This window comes from Balaenoptera musculus, chromosome 3 (assembly GCF_009873245.2).
Source record: "Balaenoptera musculus isolate JJ_BM4_2016_0621 chromosome 3, mBalMus1.pri.v3, whole genome shotgun sequence".
NCBI lineage: Eukaryota > Metazoa > Chordata > Mammalia > Artiodactyla > Balaenopteridae > Balaenoptera > Balaenoptera musculus.
The window spans coordinates 26,457,803-26,485,231 of record NC_045787.1 but is presented as its reverse complement, the minus strand read 5'-3'; the positions used below and the strand labels follow the sequence as shown (position 1 = coordinate 26,485,231).

Here is a 27,429-nt window from a genome sequence, read left to right as displayed (position 1 = left end):
TTTTCAAATGGATGGGTATCAAGTCACTGTAGTATTTAGAATTCATTGGACAAATTTATAAAGGGATGCAATAGTTTTGTTTTTAAATGTTATTGTTTACAATACACTGGAAATATCACCCTTTGCAATTATTTAAATTTTTGGTGAAAAATTTTAGAGGACAACTTAAAAATGTGTGAATGGGTAGATAGCTTTCAATCTTCTGGGGAGTAAGTAATCCAAAAAGTTTGAAGAGCACTGTTACAGGGAACGTGCAAAATGCAGTTTAGCTAAGGCTGGTGCTTTTCTTACTAACAAGTTCTTAATAGTTCTTACTCTTAGTTCTTAATAACTAAGAGTAGTTGGGAAGAATCAAGAGCAGTGAAGAAGGGATAATTAGTAGCGCTCATTATACATACGTATAGTATCGTGGATGTACCATAGAGAGGCGCTGGAAGACTGAGAGCTAGAGAGACCTTTGCCGGGCTCAGCGGGAAGTGATTCTGGGAACAAGCGCAGAAAAAACAAAATGGAGACCGTCGTCAGAAAGGTTCAGGTCCGCAAAGATTTGGCCAGATTAGTGGCAGCGAGTTGCTTTGGGACAACAGCTACTGTCAGGACAGGCTTCCTGTGAGATGGGACTTGAACCGGTTCCATCCAAGTCGAGTTGGTGAGTTGGAGTCAGTGCTGGTGGAGAGGAGTCCTGGTGATTTTACTTAGGAGATGCTGAAAGGCTGTTCTTGACCACTCATCGCTCAACTCATGTAGAGCAGTGTGTGTGTCTTACACACACAGAAGTAAAAGCACCTCAGAATTTCACACACCAATTAGGAAAAGATATAAAGTGTTAGTTAGTTGCCATGAATGCTGTGTTTACCAACTGAAGAAAAACCAGGGTCTCTTGGCGATTATAATGGTATCTGTGTAAATACGGATTCACTTTCCAAAGCCAGAGTTCTCTGATCTGCTGAGAAGGTGGAAGCTGTTTTCCATGAAAGTAGTGATCTAGGAGAATCCCTGCAAGATTTCACAGATTATGGCCCTGCAGAGACAATTTCTCAAATGTTAGGATTCAGGTGTTCAGTTGAAGCTTGTTTATCGGATTTGAACCAAATCTAACTAGTCAAATCTAAGAACATCTCCAAGACAAAAATAACTCTTCAGATTATCATTTCACATTATCCAAACCCTGATTTCTAATCCATTTTCTCCCTTTCCTTTAGTAGCACAAGTGATTATATGATTTTATTTCTATTTTGTAAATACTGTATGTTTCCCAGCAGCTATTCTTGCCTATAGAGGAAAATCTAGCTTTTTAGTCTAGCATGTGGTGGCTTCCATAATTTGCTCCATCTATATTTCTTATTTTATTTTCCATCTTTTCCCTATGTGGAAAAGGAGTTTAATCTGGCTGTTTCACTGCCATCCTCAATATGACTTCAGGATATAGTAGGTACCAGATTAAGATACAAACAAAGCTAATGGGAGATAATTTTTGATAGGGCAATCAAGGAAGATTTCATAAAAGAGGTGACATTTGAACTGATCCTTGATATATTGGATTTTCAAGGCATGGGTTTAGAGTGAAATACTGAGCTGTTGGTGAGGGACTAGGTGTGGCCTAGATTTCTAGGACATCTACTCAAATGAAAAATGTGGGAAGCCAGATACTATTTGCATTGTTTCTTTCCATTACATACTGCACCAGTGTGGCAATAATGCCTACATTAGATGTGTGCTTAGGTCTCTGTCCACACATGGAGTTGTGAAGTAGGAACTTCCTGAAATTTGATGCATTAGTAGGCAGAATTTGGTATTGGACTAGTATACTATTTGTGGTTTATTATTATTATTATAGTCATAGAACAACTCCATTCTTATATTTCACCTACAGCACTTTAATATAGGTGTTATCCAGGGGTATCCCTGGACAAAGCAGTGATTCAGGTTTTTATTGTCAATCTGGGATTAAAAAAAAAAAAAAAAAAGACCCTGAATGAGGAATCTGAGAGTGCAGACTCTAGATCTGGCAGTGCCACTGAGTAGCTGGATGCTAATAAAAACAAAATAATAACTTTTCCCAGCCTTAGTTTCCCTACTTGTGAATATATATATATATATATATATATAGTAATAATTTCTTCTCCTATTTGTAAGAGTGCAGTGAGGATTAAATCTGTTCATATATGTGAAAATATTTCCAAGTAATTAAAAAAAGTCCCTAAAATGCAAAGGGTCAAATTCCAGGTTTCTTATTCTTTCTGAGGATACAGTTAGGTAACCTGATTGATAACCAACCATTCAAAGGCATTAGGTGCTATAGGCAAAGTCCATGAGAGCTGGGGCTTTTTTTTTTTCTGTTATATTTACAGAACAGTGACTATCACATTGCAGGTACTTGCTGTATATTTATAAAATGAAAGAATGAATGAATGACTGGAGGCATTCAAGGACCTCCCTCTAGCTGGCTGACCTGGCTGCCAAAGCTCTGTGTCTAGGTGACTGGCTGAGTAGAGTCTGTGAACTGTGTGTTTGCTTAAGGATATCTTGATTCCACCTGGCTTTTCTCCCTATTTTGATAATAGAAATAGCTAACATTGCTTGAGTACCAGATATGTGCTGGGAGCTGTGAGGTACTTTACATGAACCTTTGGTCATCCTCCCAGCCCTGAAAAGGTGTGTATCCTTATTTTAAACACCAGAAATTCATGCTCAGAAAGGCTAAGTAACTTACTAAAAATCATATAGCTAGCATATCAACTTGGATAGGCTAGATTATGCTGTGATAATAAATAATCTTTATATCTCAGTGACTTAAAACACAAAGGTTTATCTTTTGCTCGTCTCATGCACTCATACTGAGGCAGCTGGAGGGCCCCCTTGCCGTCCTTAGGGGTCCAGGCCACAGAACAGCAACCATCACACATATTGCTGTGCCAGAGGAAAAGATCTCTAGAGAGTGTCACACCAGCAATAAAAGTTGGCCTGTGAGTGACACACAGCCCTTTTTCTCAAAATGCATTGGTCAGGATTAGTCACATGACTCCACCCAAATATAGGCACACTAGGAAAATGTAGCCCTATCATGTGCTGGAAGACAGAGTGAGACATTTTTTTTTTCCTAATATTTATTTATTTATTTATTTATTTATGGCTGTGTTGGGTCTTCGTTTCTGTGCGAGGGCTTTCTCTAGTTGCGGCGAGTGGGGGCCACTCTTCATCACGGTGCACGGGCCTCTCACTGTCGTGGCCTCTCTTGTTGCGGAGCACAAGCTCCAGACGCGCAAGCTCAGTAGCTGTGGCTCACGGGCCTAGTTGCTCCGCGGCATGTGGGATCTTCCCAGACCAGGGCTCGAACCCGTGTGCCCTGCATTGGCAGGCAGACTCTCAACCACTGCACCACCAGGGAAGCCCAAGAGTGAGCCATTTTGAGGGTGATGCAAATAACTACCAGAGCTAGTAAGTGGACGACTTGGTTTATGAATTCAAAAATTACCTACTTCAAAATCAGGTTTATATCACAAAACCGCATTGCTTTACTCAATCAACTTAGCTAGAGTTTTGGGAATGGGGACTATCCATTCGACTTTCAGCGAGGGTTGTCTTTTTGAGGTAACCCATGCTGAATCTTCCTAGGCTGAGAATAACTCTTCCTTCTCAGTTGTTACACCAGCAAACATGACCCCTTTGGCCTATGGTAGATGAGGCTTGCAAGTCAGACCCTCGTAGGCTAGGCACTGTCCCTTTCCATGCTGTCTTCTGCTTGCTGTATCTATAGCGGAAATAGTGTCATTAACACCATTTTCTACTCTTCCAGGCCCAGAGCTGCTGGAGTGACTTAGCAGTTGGCAAGGTGTCCCCTGAACTACAGAAGTTGTATATTGGGCCAGAAGCAGACCTGGAAGAAGCTGATGACAAAGGCCTGCCAACAGTGCTGAGACTGTAAGTTAAGATCATTCACATTTCCATCTTTGTAGGCAGCCTGTGATGTGAGTTTGGAGACTGCCCAGCTGAAAGCCCTGAATTGGAATTCAGGATCTTTGAAATTAGCCCTGGCTCTATCATCACTAGCTGTGTGACCTTGGGCAAGTAATTTAATCTCTCAGAAGTCTGAGTTTCCTCATCTGGAAGAAGAATTCCAGTTCAACATTCTGATTTTTAAGATGAAAACTGCCAATCTGCACATTGTGTGAGTGGCTAACATCTGATTAGCACTTAATATTGTACGAAGCTTTTCTTCAGCTGCCTTGCTATGCAGACATGATTACCATAATTTTCCCAGTGAATAAACAGTCTTGTAGGATCAGGTGAATTGCCCAAGGTCTCACAATTAATAAATAGCAGAAGTAGGACTTGGACATAAATCTACTGTCTCCAAATTTGGTGTTCTTTTCCCTGGTCTGAATTAGTGACTAGGTAATCCATAGGATGTGAAAAAGAACACAAAAGTAAAGACAGTGGATGGCAGAAAGAAAACAGCAGAGGATTTAAATCTTTGAGGATTAACTTTGAATCCAAGCTCTGCCATTTACTGATTTAGAGTCCTAGAAAAGCCATTTTTTTTCCTGTTTGGCAAAAATAGGCAAGGCTGATAGTCACCTCAGAAACACTGGTACAGCCGTACTGCTTATTAAAATATTGAAATCCTTCTGTATTATTTGATGACTAGCCATCCCATTTGTCCCCCTCCTTTCAGATCCCCCCCCCGTATTCCCATGATTGAGCAACAAAAGAGTTAATGTGGGACTCAGCTGGGGGCATTAAGGATCCACTCCATTTCAGGGAGGTATGGTTGGTCCCAAACCATATTGGTTGTTAAATATTTTTAATATCAACAATGATTAGCGATAATAATGATGACATTCTTCCCCACTTCAATGGGCTGCTGTTGAAGATCAGATAATATAAAACAATGAATGACAGATCAGCTATAAACCTTAAAAGCAATGTTTAAAAATGTCATAGCAATGACCTCTGGGGAAAAAAGTTCTATTATACAGAAAATAACGCATAGGATTTTACCTTGGTGAGATTGCTGCCTATTAGTCTATTTAAGACTCTCATATGGTAAAGGAACTTATTTTGCATTTTTAACTTTGAATTTTCTAATGTTTGGGAATAGAACTCATTTCTCAACCATAAAACACCTATCACATTCTCTGCTGATTTTGTGGATCTTGGTTTTTGACCCTTAACTTACTGTTTTCTATATCTTTACTTATTCTTATATAGTATGTCTTTCTGTGCAGTGGCTCACATGGTTCCTACCCTAGATGCTGCTTTAGTCCAGGGTTAAAGGCACTCAACTCCCCATGGCAGGTTTATCACAGAGCAGAGGTCGCTAGAGTCCAGCTCTCCTAGAATAACAAGAATAAGGCAAATGATAGCATCATCAAAAAACAATGGCAGGAAATATTTACTGAGTGCTCTTTACATGTTGAGGACCCTGCTGAGTGCTGAGCATATTCTACTGATCATGGTGCTTGACTCCATTTTACCCCACATGATTAGTCTAAGCTGGGGGTCCATAAACCACAGCCTGCAAGCCATCCAGTCCCTGGCCTGTTTTTGGAGGACCATGAGCTAAGAATATTTTTTACATTTTTATAGGGTTGAAAGAAGAAGAATATGCTACAGAGATGGTGTGTGGCCCACAAAGCCTAAAATTGTCATTATTTTGTCTTTTACAGAAAAGTGCCAATACCACTTTCCTTACTAGTGATTGGATTAAAGTTAGGCATGTGGTCCATTCAAACAACAAATAGTTATTAAGTCCTAACCACTATTTTGAATGTTGGGGATACATCAGTAAGCAAAACAGACAAAAATTCCTGCCCTCGTGTATCTTTATTCTAGTTCTAGTTAATGAGATATAAGTTTGTGGCTGTTTGGTAAAGGTTTCTCACATTTAAGTAGGCAATAGTGAAAAAGATATTCCTTTCTACCTCTAAGTGTTCCTTTCTTTAAATGTGATACTTCGAATTTATGATCATGAGGGGAGCCAGCTCAAGACAGAGTTAACACATCAAAGGGGACAGAAGAGAAAGTCAAAAAGAAATTAATTAAGCTGCTGAGTCAATCAACCTTGAAATCTGCCACACCTAAGACCTACTAATATATAATAAGTTTTCTTTGTTTTAGTTTTCTATGGCATACTTATACACATACGTTACCCAATTTAATCCTTATAACAACCCTATGAAGTACTTATTGTTTTCATTTTGCAGAAGAAGAACGTAAAGATCAGAGAAATTAATTAATTTCATAGTCCGCAGCTAGTGGAAGAGCCATGATGGGAACCCAGGTCTCTCAGGTCTCTAGTCTCTCTCTCTCATGGAATTTCTAAGCAGTGAGAGTTGTTAGAGGGAAAGGCAGGAAGTCAACATGAGGACAGTTTTTATATCCTGAGCCTGTATATAGGCTGCATTACTGAGTTTCATCCTTTTGCTTAGACCTAGAACAATGTTTCTTGACCCCCATCCCACAGTGAGAAGGTAGCATTTTTCCATTTATTGAGAAGTCATTGCCCTTAGACAGTTGTATTAATATATATAAGGAACCAAGCACTGAAATCTCCCAGGAAGGGGCAGATCTATCAATTTCTATCCATTTTTCCCACCACCTTTTAGATCACTTCTCACTTTGTCTGCTGCAGTAACAGACTCCCACCTGGTCTTTGTTCGGTTCACTGTGGCCTTCTAATCCTCTGTCTACACTGTAACTGGAGGATAAAAACAAATTTCAATATGGTCTGCAAAGTCTGTTCAGCTTCATATTTCCTCAGGCACTCTCCTGCTTTCTCTGTTCCAGCCACACTGGCCTTTATCGGCCATGAGCTTGTGCCTGGAATGATCTTTCTCTTTATGCCCAATAAACACCTATTTGTCTTGTGGATATCTATTCAAGTTTTCCTTTTTCACGCAAGCCTTTTCTGATCTCCCTGACTGGATTGACCCCTATTGTTTGTCCTCATCAGGCCATGTACCTCCCTTCAAAGCACATGGCACAACTGTAGTTTTCCACTAGTTAGTGTGATTATCTGTTTAAGTTGTTTACCATACTGTATTTTATGCTATAGGAGAGCAGTGGCCACATCAGTTACCATTGTAAACCCAGTGCCTGGCACACTGTTGGCACTCAGTAAATATTTGTGGAATGAATGTATATGTATGCATGAAAAGGCATCTTTTATTTTTTCAGTGATCCAAAGCATCAAGGAGAGTTTAGAGCTCAGGTTGTATCAGTCCAAATCCCTGTAGGAAACACACTCGAATCTCAAATGGAGCAATTGAGGAAAGTTTAATTTAGGAACTATTTACACAAGTGTAAATAAGTTGAAGGGAAAGTAACAAGGAATAGTGAAGCATCCTGGGGCTAGCAGCAGTGGGGAGAAGTTGGTACACCTAAAATGGACTGGGCAGGGAAGGGAGCAATTTTGCCCTTAAGAGAATAGTTGTAGCTCTAGAAGAGAGTCAGGGGATAGGTGCTGTGGCTATTGTAGACAAACCCAGCTAACCTGAAGGACCTCTTCACTGTCCAGTGATGCCAGAATTATAAGAACAAAAAAACACCATTATCACTAATACTCTTTTCCCTCCTTTGACCTCTCTCCAGTGCCTCCCATGCCGTTTACCCAGTTGGGTTTACCCAACAGAAAGCCAGAGGGTGTAGTCTGTAAAGGCTGCTTTCCAGGGCACAATGCTGAGTAGAAAATGGAGGAAATGGATCTGGCAGGACAAATAAAAAATAGTCATTGGTCATTGGGACAATTCTGTCTCTTGCTTTTCTAAAAGAATTACTAAGACAAATAATGCTAAAGGTAATTTGAAACGTTTTAATTCAATAGAGAGAAAGAAATCACGAAAGTTTGAGAGTTATGTAGGTAATCAAAACTACAAAAGTTTTCTTATTGGAAATGCCATGAAAAGTGTAGATTAATGAAGAGGATTTTTAGTTAGACTTGAGATCAAACCACCTCTGCCACTACCTACTTTGGTAGCCTTGGTTTTCTCGTTTATATAGTGAGGATTATAATGCCCATCTCATAGGATTATTGTAAGAATCCAAGGTCTGGCACATGGTAGGTGCTCATAAAATGGTAACTACTGTGATAAAGCTGTGTAGTTATTATCTGCTAGGGCCTAGCACTATGATAAAGTCTCTCCTTGGGAGCTTTTGTTGTTGTTAGGCAAGCAAAGCCACCAGGGAAGGAGCAATTAGAGACTAAGTAGGCCAGAGAATAATCAAATATCAATTGCATATTAAGATTCTCAAGAAAGATTCAGGTCACAAGATCTATTAGATCTGCTGTGTAAATGGACCACTCCTCACTCTTGCCCCTTCCCCACTCCACCACCCACCCACACCTCTAGATCTTTGAGGAAACTTCCAGTCCTAAAAGCTAATGCATTGTAGGTCATGAGGATTGTATACATCAGTGAACTACTGAGTCACTCAGCTACGTGCAGTTCAACCACGGGCTACTGAAGCCAATAAAAGCAAGAGCAGTTTAGAACTCCTTAGTGGGTAGTTCTACCTTAAGACAGTAGTGACATCACATCACCCAGCTCAGATGCATTGTGTGAAAGTGACAACTTTTTCCCCACTTAACAAAACCCCTGTTTGCTTACTTGGTGCCAAATGGCTGACATATAAACACTGAAGGACAGATTAAAGACCACATTGTACTTTTCTTTGCCATTGCGTGAAGGGCATTATTTTCCAAGTTGATAAGATCTAGAAGGAAGAATAAGGCACAATGGACTTTTACTTTAACCACTAAACACTCACCTTATCTCATAGAATGCCCGGGACTCTGTTCTACTACTCTTGGTCACAAAACTTCTGCCATTAGGAAAAGTAAAGACACTTGACTCAGAATTTGTTTCTAGGGGATTGGAAAGGAGTTAAGAAGAGGGATGAAAAAGCAGAATTAGAGGGTCTGGAGGACAAGCTGGGGGTGACAGTATTTATGCCTGGAGTCCACTGCATGCAATATGATTCTTGCTCTCAAATTGCCTGAGACACACTGACAAAGAGGAACAGACGCCACCAGTGTAGATGAGTCAGAGCATTAGCAACAGAATCAAATGAATCTTCCTTCACACACATAGCCTTCCCTGATGCATGTGTCCTGTGTCGATCTGTGTCTTCTCATTTTCTCCAAACAAGACTAGCAATTCTTCTATTCCCTCCTCTCTTTCCTACTTACATTAGTGCCTTATGTTGTCACAGTTCATTCTTTTTTTTTTTTTTTTTTTTACAGTTCATTTTTGAAATCAAAGTCACATTGGGCCAGGAATTAAAAGGCCTGCTTCTAACTTTAGCTTTGCTGTATATCTTTGAACATGCCCTTTTATTTATTTATTCAGTTCTTGTTATTATCATTTTGCAGAACCTTTTAAAATTGAAATATAGTTGATGTACAATATTATGTTAGTTTGACCTTTGCATTCATTATGAAATTGTCACCATGATAAGTCTAGTCACCATCTGTTCCCCATACAAAATTATTACAATATTATTGACCATACTCCTTATGTTGTATGATATATATGCCTGTGGCTTATTTATTTTATAACTGGAGGCTTGTTCCTTTTAATTCCCATCACCTCTTTGCCTCCCCCAGCCCCCTTCTCTCTAGCATCTACTCTGTCTCTGAGTCTCTTTTCATTTTGTTTTGTTTGTATGTTTGTTTTGTTTTTCATATTCCACATGTAAGTGAGATCATAGGGTATTTTGTCATTCTCCGTTTGACTTATTTCATCTAGCATAATACACTCTGGATCCATCCACTTTGTTGCAAATGGCAAGATTTCGTTCTTTTAATGGCTGAGTAATATTCCATAGGGGAACCTTTCTACTTTGTTTCTCATACACAAAAATGGATGGTGGGGTTGTAGGAGAATAAAGTAAAATCACCCCAGCTTCTTCCCATTTCTCTGGTGGGTCCTTCACCTACACTCTTACCTTGTACATGACCATCCTGTTTCTGTAGGCCACTTTCTTTTGTGAGTAGCAAAGTGTTGCCAGGAAGAGGCTGGTAGATTTCCTTGTTTTTTACCAGAAATAGAGAGTATATCAGGACTGAAGGACACTACTATGAATAGCTCTCAGCAAAACACTTCCATTATAACAGGGGCACGGTCTCAATGAGGAAATTGACACTTGAAGATATGTCTGTGTATACTTTTTTTGGTTTAGGAAGGGAAAACAACCACATGGGGCTGTTTGCATTGCAGGGAAGAACTCTTCAAGGTCAGAACTGGCTCCAACCTGACTGAGGCTCATTGGCCTGTGATTTCTGAGATTGAACAGGCAGCCAAAAAACCAGATCTTTCTTCTTCACAGTCTGGATTCATTATGAAGACACTGTATTAATGAGTAACTAGAATTATAGAAATACAGTACTAGGAAAGACCTATATAATATCCAGTCAAGTATTTTCAAACTGTGTTCCATGGGGCTCCATCCATAGAGGCACTTTAAGTATTATGCAAATGTTTGGTTTGAATTTTATTTTAAAAAATGTGGTCAGTTCTTGATTATGATTCTAGTCCTTATTTTGGCTTTCTTTTACAGCCTGTCTTGGAATCCAATTTTCAGTAGACCTTACCAATACTAAATAATAAATTAGCTTAATATCTTTGTCAGGAAATCTCTGAAATAATGATTCCCAAATCACCTTGGAGAAAGTATACATTCTTGTTGCCAAATACAGTTTTGAAAAGGTGCTTCCTTCTTGTGTACCTTGGTAAAATAGCTTTTTGGAAGTCCATCCTCTTTGGTGGGTCCTGAAATCTGGGAAGACCCATTTTGGAGTTAGAGAATGCCTACATAGAATAGGAGTTGGGTAAATCAGAAGGGGATGTGTGTGTGTGTGTGTGTATACAGTAGGGATTTAGTAAGAATAATGACTGTCACAGACAACTAGTTTCATTAACATAGAATCATACCTCCTGTTTTGGCCCCAAATGGAGTCACCTTGCTTGATCATTCTCGTTCATTTATGAATAACATTTGGCAATTTTAAGAAATTTAATCCAGCTTTGAGGCTGAAGTTTTAACTTTATAGAGACTATTGGAAGGGATGTTTCTTATTCTGTAAGGGCCATTCCCAAGGAGGAATTTTTAAAAAATGATTTGGGTATTGGAAATATGGCTAGAATGTGTTTTCACCTTGAGGGATAGGGTTGCCAGATTTCTGAAAAAAGAAAAAGGGGAATGCTTAGTTAAATTTGAATTTCAGGTGAAAAAAGTATTTGTTGTTTATCTAAAATTCGAAAGTAAATGGTGTCATGTTTTTCATGTGACGACCCTCTGAGTTGGCTACTTCGTTCTAATATATGTAAAATTCCAGATTTATTAAATTGTAGTCATTCCCCCTACAACTCCTTTTTCTAAAGTGCTGAAGTCCTGCAGGACTCAGTGTCAGGAGAAACGTGTGCTGTGTATAGTGCATTGCCACGTCCCATACATCTGGACCCGAAAAAGCATGACCCCAGGGCAGTGAGAAACAAAGGAGGAAAATCAAGGCTTGGGTCTCTGCGAAGTCTTTCAGGGCTGACCTTGGATGTTTTGCAGCCTTCCAGTGGCCTGGCAGCCTGTCCTGAGTGGTTTAATGTTGAAATTCTTTTAAGTGATTGTGTTAGTTTCCTTTTCATAAACCTTATCTCTTCCTTGGAGTGTGTTTTAGTTTGCCTGGATGGAGCTGAGTATTCATTCTGTTGGCTCCCTGAGTCCTCACGTGGGACTCTGTTTCTGTGGGATTTCATTCTTTGCTTATTTGCTTTAGGAAGAGGCTCACTGATAAAGGAGCACAGCCATATGGGGGCCAGGGGATCCTCTTGTGCAGCTGCCCTCTAGGACCCTGCCTCCTTCTCAGGCTGCAGGGATTTTACTTATAATCATGGAATGCTGAAGCTGAGAAGCACCTTAACATGCTCTAGTATAATGGGGCATGGGAAGTGGTCCCCTTGACACTCTGAGTAGTTTTTTTTTTTTTTTAAGAGTAGTTTTACTCTTCGTCTGTTATACATTGTTAGTTTCCCTGAAAGATATCATTTGATGAAAGGATTCTGCAGATAGAAATGAGTTATAAAATTCTTTATCATAGCCCCAGCTCATTACAAATAAGGATTCTGGAACCCAGAGAGGTGAAGTGACTTGCCAAAGATAATGTAGCAGGTTAGTAGCAGAAATGGGACATTGAAGCTCAGGTCTTCCAGCTCCCAGATGGTGCTTTATATTCAAGTATACCAAATCCCTAACACTATGATTCAACTATGCACATTTCAGGGGCCAGGAAAGAGTTCCTTGGCTCTTTAGTTCACATGCCTTCCCTGCTTGCTTAAGGAGGGTTGGAGATTGTTTTGATTGTTGCTGGGAGTGGTGGGAAGGTGTGTTAAGGCTTAAAGCAAAAATACCTGGGGGATGGTAGACAGCTATTCTATTCCATCCTATTAGGTAAATCTAGATAGGAGTTTGTTTCCTGAGAAGAATGTTTCATGGAGGAGAGCATAGAACAATCTGGGAACCTACAATTAGGATAGATGGGTTGCTTTTTGGGTAGAAATGGATTCTAACAGCAGGATGTACCCTGGCACATATCCTTCTCATTTTTCTTTAGCTGGTGTTTTTGGTATTTCATCACCTCTGGATGTGTGAGAGATATACGATTCCCTTTTCTTTTTCCTCCTTCTTAGGTGGGCACTTGGCTGAGGTACACTACTTCTGTTTTTATACTGTGTACTTGCCTTGTTTGTAACCCTTTCCCTGAGGGATTCTCTTTAATTCTTTTTTAGATCATCCCTCAAATACTCCAGGCAACAATAGAGAATCACTAATACCAGAAATCACAGCCCCAAATATCCCTTATACTTCCCTTATATGTAGAGAAATTTACCATATCATGGGGGAATAGAATAACAAGGTGTTTAAGGACCTGGGGTTTAGGTTTAAACAGACCTGGATTAAAGTTCCAGCTCTGACTTTTACTAGCAAGTGACTTTGGGCAGTTATTTTTACCTTTTTGAACTCAAGTTCTTCATATATGAAAGGGATAGGGGTTGGGTGCTAATAATAACTCACACTTCATAGGATTGCTGTGAGGCTTAAATAAGAAATGTATATAAAGTACTTTGAATAGTACCTGGCAAGTGGTAAGCACTCAATTGCTGCTAGTTGCTTTATTATTGTTATTATTATCGATACCTTTATTATTAATCTTCCATAAAAGTGAACTATTTTGGGTCTCCTACACCATGCTCTGTGGGTTGGTGTTATTCCTATCTTCATTAAAGAAAATATCTTTCAATCAACAATTTGGATTTATGTAAAGAGACTTCTTTTTTGCTGTAATAGAAATAGAGAATAAACCCTTCTAAGTTTAAAAAAAAAGAAAAGAAAATCTCTCTCTTAATCAAAACCCTACTTATTTTTAATTGTTTTTTTTTCTTTTTTTAGTTTATTTTTTATTGAAGTATAGTTGATTTTCTTTCCTTTTTTTAAAATGTTCTTTGGATCATTTATTCTTATACAACAAACATATTTTCTTTTAATAAATATCCCTCTACCACTACTTTATTTTTTTATTATTATATATATATTTTTTAATTTTATTTTTTTATACAGCAGGTTCTTATTAGTTATCTATTTTATACATATTAGTGTATATATGTCAATCCCAATCTCCCAATTCATCACGCCACCACCACCACCACCCCCCTTTTAATTGTTTTAACTTATGATTTCTTAAGTTCTGGTTCCAGTTTTACCTCCTTGATGAAATTTTTCACCGTTCCACACCACTCCTTTAATTTCCTGATTTACACATTCTCTGGGCAAATGATCTAGAGAGCAATTTATAACATTTTTCACATAAAAAGTCTCTTTTTAAAATTATTTTCCCATGAATGTTATGGTTGAAAGCATATTTTAAAGATAATTTTCTTACTAGGGAAATTTTAAACATTTAAAACATAAAAGTAGTGAAAATAGTATAATGGGTTCCATGTACCCATTACCCAACTTCAACAATTATCAGTATTTTGTTAACTTTGTTTTACCCATCTCTCCTGCTCTCCTTTTATTTTGGCCATAATATTATAAAGCAAATCCCCAGACATCATATAAGTTATAGGTAAATAGTTTGTCATGTATATTCAATTGATGAGGATTTTTTCCTTATAATTACAGTGCCATCAGTCTAACAAAATTAATGATATTTCTTTCATCATTTAACACCCAGTCAATATTCACATTTCTCTGATTACCTCAAAAATACTTTTTTTTAACAGTTGAATCAAGATTCAAACAAAGCCTACACATTGCATTTGGTTGCCGTGTCTCTTAAGTTTTTTTTAATTGATTAGAGTTCCTCTTCCCTTGCTTCTTAAATAAGTTTTCTAAAAACTCAAAACCTAAACAGAAAAACAAACCAGAGTGCATTTATTATAAAGAAGTCATTTCCCTATATAATAAATAAAACATATGTAACTGTCAGTCACGAGGTCTGGTTAATATAACTAGAATTAACATTCTGAATTGACATCAGTCCAGCTGCAAGCAAAGAAATTTACTATTTTAGTTAATTTGTGCATTTTTATCTTAGAGAATATTTCCATTTGGTCTTTAAAAATACTATAGATGGCTTAAGGAGTTTAGTCCTAAAATCTAAAGTTGGGACTAACTGATATTATTACAGGAAGACAGTTCTTACTTTTAAACACCTAAAATAAAGTGTTTTTCTCAGCAGGCAAACTCCCTTTATATCTGGAGACTCCTGCTCTGTTCTCTCTGATTCTGGTTGATGATTTTGTCCCGCTCTCTGGGTCTCAGTCTTTGTCTTTAGCCCGTTCATTGGCTACTCCCAACTGCATGGACTTTGCCTTCCCCGTGAGCCTGGACAACACAGTGGAGGGGGATGAAGAGAACATCTTGCCTCTCCTGGGGTTGGAAGGAGGGGAGAACATGAAGGCAGTGGAGAAAGAAACATGGAAAGAGTCAGAGACAGAAACCCTTAGAGAGACAGGAACCTGCAGAACTAACTTAAGAGAAAGGCTGATGAAGAAGGACATTTAGCTTTGGCAGTTGTAGAATTTATGTTATATTTAGACTGAAAGGACAGAGAGTGTTCAGTCCATTTATAAGCCCCCAAATGACCTTAATTTTGAGTAAGAGGTAATATGCAATAATAGCTTGGTCAAAAGAAAAACAACCTGAAAGCAAGTTATTTTACGGTAAAACTAGAAAAAATTTAAAGAATTGGTAACCTCACTTGCTGAAGCCCTTGAAAGCACCTAGAAATTCCACTTCAGTTTCCCCTAGCAGTGGTTCTCAACTGTGGCTGCACATTGGAATCACCGGGGAGCTTTTTAAACTATTGATGCGGGATGCTGTCCCCAACCCTCAGGTTCTGATTTACTCTGGGGTGGGATCCAGGAACCAGTAATTTTAAAAGCTTACCAGGTGATTCTAAATGCACCAGCATTCATGGTGAATTTCTAGAATTCTTACTTCACTATTTTTTCCCCAGTTTCATTAATATAATTTATTGGGACCCCCTATGTTGTTTCTCTTTGAACATTTTTCTATGGATTCTGCAAGCTCAGATATATTACTTATTTACCTATTTTACTATTTAAAAATTTCTAAGCACACAGTTTATAACATAACCATGTTATGCTGTTGCTTTTTCCTAATAATGGAAAACTAAGTATGTAATTAAGCATATGACAGTTACAGATCACTTTATGAAGGGATTCTGAACTAAATAATAGCTAACAGGAAAATATACAAGGGGCATTTATAGGAACTTTGAAAAAGTAGCTATAAAACCATCTTTAGGGATTTCTTGTTAAAATTTGTTTTGCCGTCTAAATGTGAACTTTCTGCTTTTTTGAGGTTTGGTTATATTTTTAGTTAATTATGTTATAAATTCATTATTAGTATCAAAATTATCATTAAAATGTGCTAAAAAGATATTGATTGAGGACTCCCTATATAGACTCAGTGTGACTAGCAGATGTAGTTGGTTTAAATAAAATCTAAGATATTTTTGCTCTTTAGTCATTTACAATCTAATTAGGAAAAAAGAAAACTACACATGAATTTATGAGAAAACAGTGGGTAGTGATTAAATGACATACTGTGTTATACAGTCACTATTTAGGTACAGTATCTATTAATATGAGCTGAAGTAGTCTATCTTGTGGTACCTGATAGAGTTATTAAATTACTATTCCAGTATCTTCCCAGGCTAGCTATTTGGTCAAAGGTCAAATTCCTCCTGTCACATATTAGAAATTCCATCTATAATTTTTATTTGAACATTTTCCTGCCTTTCGCAATAATGTAATCCCACCCTAACCACCCACCAGAGAAAACAACATAGAATTCTTTTGTGTGGTGATGGCATTTTGAGAACAACAGAACATGACATATGCAATTAAGCTGACTATTTGGATGTCTGCACGATGCTGTAATTGTGGTCCTTTGGACAAGAATTGCATGCGTCCACCTTGGGAGTCACCATACCAGTCCACGGTGAAGCAATCTTTGGACTTTAAAACCAGTGCTCTTGGCAGGATTCCGTTTTTGAAGGGAAAGAAGCACCTGAGAAGGAGGGGTGTGTACATACAGAAGTGGTAGGGGCAAATTTCACAGATAGGACAGCAGTTCCGAGGAGCTCTGTCCTAGTAACACTGAGTGAAGGATGACGTCTCTGTATTTCAGCTTTTTAAATTATGTAGGAGAGATGAACTGCAGAAACTAGCATCTGGTACCTACGGAGTCAGCTGCTATGTTACAACACTTGATGTCTTTTATTCACCAGGGCAGACCAGATTGTAGAAACAAGCTATGCCAAAGCCCAAATGGCTTAAAACAGCAAAGAGTATTTATTGTTCCCACTACATGTCTACCATGGGTCAACAGAGGGCTTTGTTATGCAACACGATTGTCCTCACTCTGGGAGTCGACAGAGCAGGCACCATTTGGAACATTGCTGGTCAAAGTGGCCGAAGGAGAAAAAATCAACTCTGTAGGATCTAGCATCTGCATTAGTCTTTGGCTTGAAAGTAACACAAACCAATCTTGAGAGTTTAGGGTTTAATCAAGTTTTATAAGAAAAAAATCAGAAAAAATACAGAATCTTATATTTAGGACCTCAAATCCACTTGCCTAGAATGAGGGTGTGTGCAGAAAGGACTGAGGACTCAATATGAATGAGCCAGGAGTGTTACATGACAGCCAAAAAAGCTAAGATGATTTTTGGGTTCAAGTAATAACATCTATAGCAGAATTGGTCCATAGTAGTTCTACTATACTCCCTAGTGGTTAGACCATTCCAGAAGTATCTAGTCAGATTTGGTATCATACTTGGAGAGAGATGTTCATAAAGAGAAATGAGTCTAGATAAAAACAGGAGGGTCAAGGTTGACAAAAACTGTAATAGGAATGGTTGAAGAAACTGATGTTATTTTATTGATACCTAGGTAAGAGAAGACAGAGAGGTGACATCCAAGCTGCCTCTAAGAATGTAGGGAAGGGATTCAGCCTATTTCTATGTATAAGAGAGAGTAGAAAGGGACTTATGAATGGAAGTTAAATGGAGGAGGATTTCAACTCAGTATTTTTTTTAATATTTATTTATTTGTTTGGTTGCACTGGTCTTAGTTGCAGCAGGCGTGCTCCTTAGTTGTGGCTCGTGGCTTCCTTATCTGCAGCTCACTGGCTTCTTCATTGCGGCTCGCTGGCTCCTTAGTTGTGGCTTGCGAACTCTTAGTTGCGTCATGCATGTGAGATCTAGTTCCCTGACCAGGGATCGAACCTGGGCTCCCTGCATTGGGAATGTGGAGTCTTAACCACTGCGCCACCAGGGAAGTCTCTCAACTGAGTATTGAGAACTTAATAGTAATTAGAACTCTCCAACAATAGCACAGACTGTAGGGTGCAGTCCCTAGCCCTGTGAGAGGTTCTAACTGAACATGATTTGTTATCAGAGATAACCCCATGTTGTCTCTGATTGAATTTTATTCCTGTATGGTTGACTGAGTTTCTGTTTCATACAGTTAGGAGGCTATTTGAATCTTATTTGGAATTTTTTAGACTGATAGTTGGTCTTTGAAAAATGTTTTTGATAAATAAAATGAATTTTTGAAATTCAAATCTCTTTCAGGGATCATTAAATGACATATGTTAGAGTCAGACTGACCTGTGTCCATATCCTAGCCTCCTCCCTTACAAGCTTTGTGACCTTGGCAATTTAGTTACTTAATGTCTCCTAGCCTAACTATGTGTCTCTGTAAAATGGGATTAATAATGTTGCTAGAAGATTAAATTAAACGAGCTAATGCACATAAAGAGCTTGGCACAGAGTATAGGAGCTCTTGCTGTTATTAATCCTCTTTGGCTTTGGTTTGACCAAGGCTAATATGGTACTTAGTAAAGGCTTTTAGATTCTTAGTCACAGCTTCTTTGCACTGTTTCTCTTGAGTTACTGAAGGTTTCAGGGTGAAGTAAAAAATACTAATGACTTTAATATTCCTCCATTCATTTACTTTCCTCACACTCAAATATTCTAGAGTCAGGTTTTCTGATGACTTCTGTAGCTGTCATTACTGGCTCTCTGCAGAGTAAAACCCGTCATACTGCAGCATCCAAATGGCCAAGTGGTCTTTGAACAACTGCTCCTCTTGCTCCGTGCACACTTCAGATTTGGGAGCCATAGGCCTACTCATGTGTAATGCCCCTTTTTAAGTTTTCCCTCACATCTGAAGGCTTTTTAGTTTTTCTTTGACCATTATCTAGAGTGAGGCTCAGATAATCCTATTAACTTGGCCTTTCCATTAGCCCACAGAAAACTCAAAGAAATCTCATCTAAAACCCCTTTTTGGGGAAAACAATCTTTAGAAACAATGACATTTGCCAGCATTGAAATTTGTGCTTTTTATGGCTCATTTTACCCCTGGCATTGACCAAAAGAGTTGTTACACCCACGAGTCTTTTGGAAGCAATTCGCCTTAAAAGTCCTGCATTAGGTTAAAATGTGAATAATCATATTGTGTGCATGTTCTATTTTGCAGTGTTTTGCTGCAAAAACCAATTTTTAAAGGCATATTTCTGTACATAGATAGCAGGCTTGCATCCAGCTTTCTTACCTGTTCTGGTTAGGTGCCAGCTTGTCTCTATTTCTCATTGGGTCCAAACTGATGGCTTTATTCCTAAGGTTTGTAAGCAATTAATTCTCTACTTCTCCACAGGGACTAGTGAAACCCAACTAACATTGTGATACGGAGAAGCATGAGGCCTTCGGAATTTATGAGTCATAGCAATCAAATCTGGAAATAGTCATGTAGCCCTTTGCCTGAAAACATATTATTGAGAATTCAGTTTATGGTTATTGCTCTTCCTTAGTGCCAGTTTGATTGTAAGTCCGTTAAAAACTGCTTACGCAGCCATTGTGTGAAGAGACAGATGCTGGCAGACACTCCAGTGCTACAGACATTTATTACTAAGCTGAGCAAACATTTCCATAAATGTTCAGGGTTTTCTTCCTCCAGAACAGTCCTCAAAGGGCCTTTTACACTTGGCGTTCCCACTCACTCACACAGTCATCAGCACTCCCTTGACTAATTGGTGTTAAAGTGATGATGGGGGCATGTTTTCAGTTTTTTGGGGAGGGATTTACAAGTTTTGCAGATGGATTTCTTTAGGCTAGTCTTAGTGTTTCTTAGAAAACTTGAGGTTACTGTGCTGATTTTTATAACTGGATTACTCTAATTTTTAGAATGGGGGAAAATATTAAGATATTTGAATTTCTCACTCTTTATAGGTACTCTTATATGCAAGAGTGAATTGCTAGAGAGAGAAATTCAGGTAACTTAATATTAGTAACTTTCAAATGAAAGTTATTTAAAGTGTTAGGTTTCTACTTCATTTATAAAGTAAGACTGATAATGGCACTATCTCAAAGAGCTGTTGTGAAGTTCCAAGGAGATTGTGCATTAAGCGTTTAACTCAGTGCCCGTGGCATTGTGAGTGGGTGAGTATTTGTCCCTCCTCAGCTGTGAGATAGAAGGTGTATTGTTTCCTGAACTTTATAGGTGAGGAAACTAAAGCTCCCAGAGGATTAACAGGGACTTCTTCATATGACTAATATATGATTGAGAGTGGGATTTCATTCTGAGATTCTTAACTCCTAGCTCAGTGCTCTTTCACTATATGAAGGTCCAGGGGGGAATTAGTTAGGTGGATTACCTGACACAGTTTTAAGCAGTAATTTTTAATCCTTATTGTTCATTAGAATCACCTGTAAAACTGTAGAACCATGTAGATGCTTTAGTTCCAACAATGGAGGTTCTAATGCAGTAGATCTGATACGGAGCCTGGAATTTGTAGTTACAAACTCTCTAGGTGCTGTCGATGTGCTGCCTCTCCTTCATTCTCTATTTTTTAATATTTCTGGAACTCCTTTTGGATGCATGTTGGAGTTTTTCCTTCTATCCTTTATATCTATTCACTTTCACCTTTTTCCTTCTTCAAATCTCTGTGCTGCATTGCTGGTGTCCCACATATTCCCTTCTTTTTCAAGTTTGTTTTGTTGGTGTTCCATATATGCTTTTATCTACATTGCGTGATATTTGGCTGTCCATTCATATTTTACTGAAATACTCTAAAAAGTTCTGTGGATGTGGAATGGGCTTGTCAAAATACAAGTCACTGTAGAATGATCAGGGGAGAACCTGACCATTTTTTCAAGTACTTTTTCTTTGACTCTTAGTATTAAGAGGACGTTACTTGGATCTTTCCTTTGGAGTGGTTTGTTGCCCCAAAGAAGAATTCTCTCATGTCTTGCCGTAGAGATATAACCTAGATTTTAGCATTATGAACAAGAACCTGGGAGTAATAGACTTTTACTTAACCTATTGTTTACAGTATAGAACTGCTGCCTTCAGCTGTGCCTGATGTCTCTGAGTCTATAGTCTTTCAGTTTCAATCTGTTTATAAGAATCAATATTCAGGGACTTTCCTGGTGGTCCCGTGGTAGAGAATCCGCCTTCCAATGCAGGGGACACAGGTTTGATCCCTGGTCAGGGAACTAAGATCCCACATGCCCTGGGGCAACTAAGCCCGAGGGCCCATGCACTATGAGCTCATGTGCCTCAACTAGAGAGCCCACCTGACGCAAACTACAGAGCCCACGCGCTCTGGAGCCCATGCACCCTGAAGCCTGTGCACCACAACTAGAGGAAAACCCGCACGCCACAACTAGAGAGAAGCCCGCGTGCTGCAATGAAAGATCCTGCATGCCTCGACGAAGATCCTGCGTGCTGCAACTAAGACCCAACGCAGCCAAAAAAAAAAAAAAAAAAAAAAAAAAAATCAATATTCAGGCTTCTGTGTGGCAGGAGAACTTTTTTTTTTTTTTAAATGAATCCTTTACCAGTATTTTCCATGTTTAGAGACCCATGATGCATCTAGTTCCCGATCCTTCTGGGGCTCCACAGTATGAACCTGTATTCTACTAAACAGCCGCCTCCACCCCCAGCTCACCACTTGTAGCTAGTTAGCTTTCTGCTTCATCTAGTATGTTGTCCAGGTTAGGTTTGCTAGTGTCAGGATTGGATGACTGCAAGAGGGAAAGGTATGGAACTTTCTTCTTCCTTTCCGTCTTTTTCTTTCTCATGACAGTTCCTCTTCGTAGGATCTTCCTTCATCTGCTCAGATCTTTGCTCGTCTCCTGACGCCAATACTAGTTCAGAACATAGCTGCAAGCAACGGAGATCGTGACTGTAAAGGGTAACATGAGAAACTCAAAATGTGTGTCTCTAGCCCCAGTGCTCTGAGCCACATTCCTGCCCGTTTACCAATTACATCTCAATCGCAAAAGTTCAGTCCTCTGAGAAAAGCTTTAAGGACCCTTTTTGTGTGAGGGGATAAATTTTCCTTTTGTGGACTCAGAGAGATCTTAAAATGTTTTGGTCTTCCTCATCAGGATCTAAGTATAAAGAAAGGAGAGAAAACAGGAAGGGTTTTTTAAACCTGATTTTGTGCTTACTAGCAATTAAGAAAAATTCTGCAAACCAAAATTATAGATAAGGCTGACAGATAATTTTGTATTCCTCCAATGGCCAGAGTAGAAAAAAACTGGTCAAAAGTTACAAGTGATGGCTGTAGGAGTGAAAGCAGGCAGGTCACATTAATCCTAGAAAAACACGCTCTGCTCATAAGGCCTTGTCTCTGTTCCTTTTTCCTCTCAAATTCTCCCTTTCCTCAAATTCCAAATAATAAAATGATTCAGAGAGGGGATTCTAGAGCTCAACTGTCCTTTTTTGAATCCTGGCTTTGATGATTTTTAGGTATATAAATTTGAACAAAGTTATAATAATTAAAACAATGGGATACTGGGACAGGCATAGACAAATAGACGAATAGAACAGAAGAGATTCCAAAACAGAGTCACTTAAATGAGTTATGACAAAAGTAAAACTGCATGCAATTCAGTACTTAACGCCTATGCATCTCAGTTTCTTCATATGCAGAATAGGAATAACCATATCCTGTGGTAGTAATATGAGGATTAAGTGCATTAATACAAATGTGCTCAGGATGGGGCTTGGCATCTAATAAGTACTTAATAAGTTTTAGCTACTATTTTTGTTCTCTTTATTTCAATATGACTGTCCCTGGTTCCAGGCCTTAATCAGCTGCCTTTGAAATTTCACACCCTTTTCCTGCTCTACTTCTTTTGGGACTTAATTATTCAGTATCTTGCTTTGCTACCAGATTCTCTTACATGCATTAGTGTATTTTCAGCTCTTTGAGGACAGACACCACATAGAATGCATGAACTTGCTTCTCTAGCTCTCATGGCGCCCAGCGCAATGTTGAGCTGAAGGTGGAATTCAGTCTGTGCTCATCCGTTGACTGAGCAATAGCTCCCTTCAGGGATTAGGCCATGAGTGTCAGGTGATCTGCTTTTAACTTTCCAAGACATAAGGTAGTAGCAGTTCTGTATTTTTTAGCTCTAATTGGTATCAGAAACATTTGCTATTTTTACATTTTTAGTAAATAGCCCTGGATCTTATGCATTCTTAGGGATTATACCTGACAGGATCTGTCCACAATTAAATGCACTGCGAGGGAAAGTAAAAGCTTGTGGTGCTTGACCTCCCTGTCACCTCCAGGGACTCTGAAGAAGACAGGAAAGAGTTCATGGTTTTCCTCATTTATGAGTAAGGTTTTCTCATCTATATTGTTCTTTTGGGCCTGTTTGGTTTATGTATTTTATGTGACAGCCTAAAACTACAAGGGTTCTTTTTCTCTCTTCATTTTTTTCCCCCCTTCTCTTTCTACATTACCTACTGGCACTTAGAAAATCTGTTTTTTCAAGGTCCTCCTGCCTTCCCAAGAAAGGACACCACGTCTGTTGGTTACCTGGAAGGTGGCATTCTTCCTGTTTCAAACTAGTCTCATGGTGCTTTCTTTCCCGAGAGATGGCCAAAACTGCTGTGCTGAAGTGGTCATTTGTGAATACAGTAATTCTCAGGAGGCATAAATTCATATCCTCTTCTCACTGTGTATATTAACTGTTAGAGTTATGCTATTGCCAGGCCCTGGCTAGAACCTGATTCAGTGCCCAGTGCTAACAACTGTCTTTAAAGGCCCATGAATAGGGTCATAAATACTGTTTACATTAGTAGAAACATGTACTTTTAATATTTCCACCACCCCCCTCCCTCCTGCTCACTGTCACATGCACAGGCATGTCAGTTCATAATGAATGTGTGGTTACTATGCACTTTGCCCTTTTTTTGTGTTCACCTGTGGGTAAATTTGTTTGAATTTATTTTTCATAATCAAGTCCCTCTTTTATCCTGGCCTCCAGATTATATGTTCTAAGGGTTTTTTTTCCTTCTTTTAAACTAGGGTCAAAAATAATAAACCTGGGTTAGGATGCAAGGAACCAGAAAGTTAAACTGTTGTTTAATATGCATTAGCAGAAGTTTAACTGCAGCAGGGCCCTGTCATAGGCATAATAACACCATGGAGCTGTCTTTAGTTCAATGGCAAACTTGATGTTCACCTCCCAGGTGGCTAAGGATATTCAATTTCAGCTTCATATTAGAGAAATGTGAAAATAAAAATTAGAGAGGCAACTAATCTTTGTTTTTGCTCAGTTTTACTTAAGAGGGAGACTAGATACTTGAAAAAGAGATTATTCCTGCTGTTTCAAGATGCAAACTGTATCATGTTACAACAAATCTGGAAAAGAAGCAATATCATACAAGAGCTGATTTGATGGTGACTGGATTTCCACTGAGACTATATGGTAATACATGGTGGATATCATTCAGATAGCTCAAAGTATCTGTAGTACAGGGCTTGACTTTAGTCCAAGCAGTTCATTCAGTATGCCAGACAATCTTGTAAGTGATGACATCAGAATAATGATTTATTTCAAGAATTATAGCTGAAAGAGTCTGTCTACAAAAGATACATAACAAAGAAATATAAAACTCATGTTTTTTGACCTTCATGTAGGGATAGGGATACCTAGGAAAGATTGTTGATTATATACTTAATTTTTGTCTCAGTCTCATTTTACACATTCTATTTAAGGATGCATTTTATATTCTGTGCCCTTAAGACTGATCACAGTATTAAATTGGGCCTGAGAATTCTATTTAAGTCCATGTAACACTGCTGACAAGAAGTACCGACAAGCCACCTATCCTACAGAAGCAGCTTTGAGTAATGCTTAAATGCACTGGATTTGGAAGTAGAGTTATACTATTTCTTTCCTGTAGGAACTTGAGCAAGCTTTCTATGAATCTCAATTTCTCTTTCTGTAAAACTTGGATAATAGTAGTACCTACATGGTAGTATTAGTGTGAAGATTAAATGAAATAATGCATGATAGTTTAGTATAGTGCCTGGAACATAGTAAGCTCTTAATAAATATTAACTATTTTTATCCAACTGTATTTGTTCTCTTATGGCTCTCTTAGCAAGGGAACAGCATGCTAGTTTCTCTTATTTAACTCTTCCAACTTCTCCAAACATCTTGTTGCTCAGAAAAAAATAAGTTAGTAGATTATTGCGTTAACAACTATTACTTCGATTTTGTACCGGTAGATCTCAAACATTCTGTTGGCTGGTTTGGGTAACGTCTTCTCTAGACACTGCTAGAGAAATGACTCATGTTTCATTTTTTACATCCATTTAAGTCTTTAAAGTGTCCTATTTAAGTCTTTTGAGTATAGCAATGTGTTATTTCCACTAAATCCACTTTATAGCAAAAGATTGTTTTCATTTATTATAGGAGAGAAAGTTGACCAGTGGGCACCAATCTCTTTTTTTACATGGTGGCTTCTGTCTCTAATCAAGAGGGCTGGGCTTATACCTAACCATAATGAGGGTAAGACACAGTGAGTTTGGATGGTAACGTTAACTCTGGAGCTTGCTGCATGATGGGCTTTGTTGGGGCCTTTGTAAATGAGAAAGGATTGATTGGGTGAAATACATGGATTCCAATAGGAAAGACTGGGGCATTTTCTTTTGGTTGTAATACCTTCCCCACACCCCAACATTTGTAGACCTTTATATGTATACAAGGTATGAAGAAGGAGAATCCATTTTTGATTTTATTTTGTTAGTGCTTTTTAACTACTACAGACTCTTCCCCAGGAAGCTATTGTGTCCCTGAAATAAATTTTGCTCCATTAAAATTGAACCTTCTCTTCAAAAGGTCTCTGATGGCTTTCCTTGCTTTGAATATTCAGCGGAAAGAAGCCCTTACAATTTCGTTGCCAATATTTTCTCCATTCTGGAACTACTTGAGTGAATACAACGCATCATTTTTTTTCAGAAATCAAAAGTTTCTCATTAAAACCTTTACTTGAAATTCACATACAGTTTAATAAATTTTCCAAGTTAAGTATGAAACTAACAGTCCATTAAGAGTAAGGAATGATTGACTTGTGTTTTTATTAACTTTTGGCTGTAAGTAACCTTAAAACACCATTTAGCACATTCAAAATCACCAGGCATGACTGCCCAGAGCTCCACCTAAGATAGCCTCTCATTTGTTCTCTTATTAAATCCCTTAAAATCTCCACTGAAAGAGATTATGTCAGAGTCTCCTTTAACAGCCTGTTGCAGCATCTTACAATTCATACAATACTTAAAAAGAGAACGAAGTAGCATTCTTATAAATGTAAATGTTTATTTTGATATTTACTCAGGTTGAATCTGTTCATGTTCTGTTGGCTACCGTATTCATGTGCTAGTTGTTAATCATGATGCAGATAGCTGACAGTGGGTTGTACACAGTAGGGATTGTGCCCGAAGAAGCTATGCCACAAATCACATAGCAATGATTTGGAATCTTTTTCAGGATGAGGACTACGTCAGAATGTTATGCCGTCCCCCTCCCCTCTGCAAACATACCTACACACATACATAATACTAGTTTTACTTTTTATCTGTTATTTGAGAAAATCCATAGTGGGTTATGGACTATGAGCTATTACGAGTGTAGTAAAGCTTTTTAGTGAACATGTATTTTATTAAATAAAATCGCTGCTTCATACATTTGAAAAATAACAAAACATATGTGAGAAAAATTTTTTCAGTCTAGAAAATGAAATGTGTCCTATAAAAATCCTTCATTCATTATGCATATTTTTGGATCTAATTAAAGATAAAAAATGACAAAGATTGGTGCGCATTTCATTTTTTTCACTCTCCTTGTCTGTAGCTCACAAGAAGTGTCTTGTTAGAACATAGCTATCACCAAGATGATAAAGCGTAATAAATTTGAATGCTTCATACAATGTTCTGAGCCTCAGACCATGCTGCCTATGATTAAATCTGAAAACGTTTATAGGTAACAGCAAAGGGTTTGTACTCTCAAAAAATTTTCTCTATGCAAATTTCATTATAGAGCACCAAAATTTCCTGGTTCATGGATCTTCCTTAACTTAAAAGAAAAAAGTTCCGTCCTGTATGGCATATGTCACTCCATGAGGGAATACTTAAAAATAAAACAATCCATTAAGAAAAATGTATTTATGAGTGTCTACCATGTGGCTGGCAAGAAATCATTGGTTTCTCTCATCCATTTATCTATTGGCCTTAGGTCAGTAATGAATGTCAGCTACTGTGGATGCAGAAAGGAATTTTTATATTCATGAGCTGTATTTAGACTTAGAAAGCTGACCCAAGTTCTACAGAATTAGATTGCTCTTTGATAGATATTTTCCTTGGATAGATAAAAGCATCGTTGCTTTTAATCATTTTTATATTTATGAAGGACAAGCTGATTCGTATCCTTTGAGGGCTGTTGAATATTTTTCTGCCCATATGAAGAACTGATCAAATAATATGCATGTGGTTCAGTGTCTCTGTTAAGGACTTCAGGGACTAGGAAGGACAGGTTAGAGC

At 38.3% G+C, this 27,429-nt stretch overlaps 1 long non-coding RNA gene across 1 annotated transcript in view; it reads left to right on the top strand.

Annotated features, from left to right (window-relative positions):
• Window positions 1-525: 525 nt before the first annotated feature.
• The window catches only part of LOC118893073, a 236,326-nt gene continuing 209,422 nt past the window's right edge, over window positions 526-27,429 (top strand). The window contains exons 1-2 of the long non-coding RNA XR_005019405.1: window positions 526-649; window positions 3,797-3,921. This is a non-coding gene — a long non-coding RNA (uncharacterized LOC118893073). The remainder of the gene's footprint in view (window positions 650-3,796; window positions 3,922-27,429) is intronic.